This window comes from Suricata suricatta, unplaced genomic scaffold (assembly GCF_006229205.1).
Source record: "Suricata suricatta isolate VVHF042 unplaced genomic scaffold, meerkat_22Aug2017_6uvM2_HiC HiC_scaffold_1889, whole genome shotgun sequence".
Taxonomy (NCBI): Eukaryota; Metazoa; Chordata; class Mammalia; order Carnivora; family Herpestidae; genus Suricata; species Suricata suricatta.
This window is the reverse complement of record NW_021863648.1, coordinates 1-1,790: the sequence shown is the minus strand read 5'-3', so window position 1 is coordinate 1,790 and position 1,790 is coordinate 1. Positions and strand designations below refer to the sequence as shown.

The window sequence follows — 1,790 nt, the reverse complement described above, 5'->3', positions numbered from 1 at the left end:
GTCTTTTTTTAAAATACAGACCATAAAAAGAAGTAATATGTGAAGGCACAAAAAAGGGGAACTTGAAATCCAGTTGCAATAATTACTCATGCAATTGGCCCCTTTCTATGTGGCATTATAGAAACCTCCTGAGTACGGAAAAGCTTACACCTGTACAGAAGAGAACTGCCATAATTGCATGGCATGACTACCGCTTCCTTAGGCCTTTCAGGAACTGATCCCCAACTATTTCTCACAAGCCCCATAGGGCTTCCTACATTAAAATACAATGACTGAGATTAAACCTAGAATAACTGAACTGCAGTGATGAGCTGTACTAGTTCCGAAAGATTAGTTTTCGGCTCCAAATAATGGGACAAAGTATCCTTTGATGGACACAGTCAGTTTCACAGTGAGGGACATATGTGTATGAATGATCTGAGGCACAAGCTGTGACTGGTCTTAAGAAAATTAAAGGTAGAATTGTGTTCAAAACCCACATCTCATGATTTCTGGTCCTTATTCAGCTGAAGCGTTGAGCTGCTACATGTCCATATTATGCACATTTTGGATCTTTCTCGAGAGTTGTCTGGGTGCAGCATGATAAGGAAAACCAGGTATTTGGCTTGATAACAGTATTCAAGGTAGAGGTGCCACACTCAGGGTAAGCTTCTCACCACAGGATATCTGAGAGCTGCTGCCAGAGACGACTGGGGTCTGATGATGACAACTAGAGTTCTGTTTTCAAAATTTTAGGAATAATCTGATCATAGCCTTTCCTTCTTGTTACATTATAGGACAGGAATTTAGAGTATTCAGTCAACAGGGTCTCCCAGTAGCAGGTGACGTCATCCATCTGCAAGTGGTTCTTAATAAACTGGCTTCCCCTAGAGACAAGATTAACAGGAACACTTAAACCATAGCAGTTAATAATACTAACCGCTTACATGTAAGTGCTTACCTTGTACCAAGTCCTATTCAGAATGCTTTATATGAATTGACTCTTTCGAGTTATCCACACACATGCACTTAGCAATAGAACTTATTTTTTTTTCTGAAAAATAAACATATAGGGGCCCGTGGGTGGCTCAGTCAGCTCAGGTCATGATCTTGCAGTTCATCGGTTTGAGCCCCATGTCAGGCTCTGTGCTGACAGCTCAGATCCCGGAGCCTTCTTTGAATTCTATGTCTCCATCTCTCTTTACCCCTCCCCTGCTCGCACTCCGTCTCTCTCTCCCTCAAAATAAATAAATATTAAAACGAAAATGAAAAAAAATAAAAGTAAACATATAAAGAGTGAATTCTCAGAAACTCTATTCTGTTTAATTACCTCAAAGATTTCAGTCTACTTGTATAAAGGATGGGCTTGGGACATATGTGAATGTATGTTTTCCCCCTAGAAGTTTTAATTTTGATTATCTCTGTAGAGTGAGGATGAAATACAGATATCAGCATGATAATTATAGTCATGTGACTTCAGTTGGGGGTGATAAAGTAAAACAGATAAGGAAAAATGAAGAGAACTTACCTTTCAGCAATTTCTTGAGCCATGTCATCATTTGCTTTTACAAAATGCAACAGCTCCCTAAAATGGAAAGAATTGTTGTCTCTAAAATACCACAGACTGAAGTCTATGGTTAATCTCCAGATAGGTGGGTAGTTGATTATTTCTTTTATATTTTACTTCATTTTTATTTATTTTTGAGGGAGCACAAGTTGGGGAGGGGCAGTGAGAGGACAGAGGATCTGAAGCAGGCTCTGCACTGACAGCAGCAAGCCCAATGTGGGGCTCAAACTTGCAAACCACCACA

General features: G+C 39.8%; 1 long non-coding RNA gene across 1 annotated transcript; it reads right to left on the bottom strand.

The window, feature by feature from the left end:
• LOC115284761 lies at positions 1 to 1,677 on the bottom strand. Its single transcript, XR_003905334.1, has 2 exons — positions 1,508 to 1,677; positions 1 to 866 (listed from the first exon to the last, which is right to left on the bottom strand). It is a non-coding gene; the product is annotated as an uncharacterized LOC115284761 (long non-coding RNA).
• Between the last annotated feature and the right edge of the window lie 113 nt (positions 1,678 to 1,790).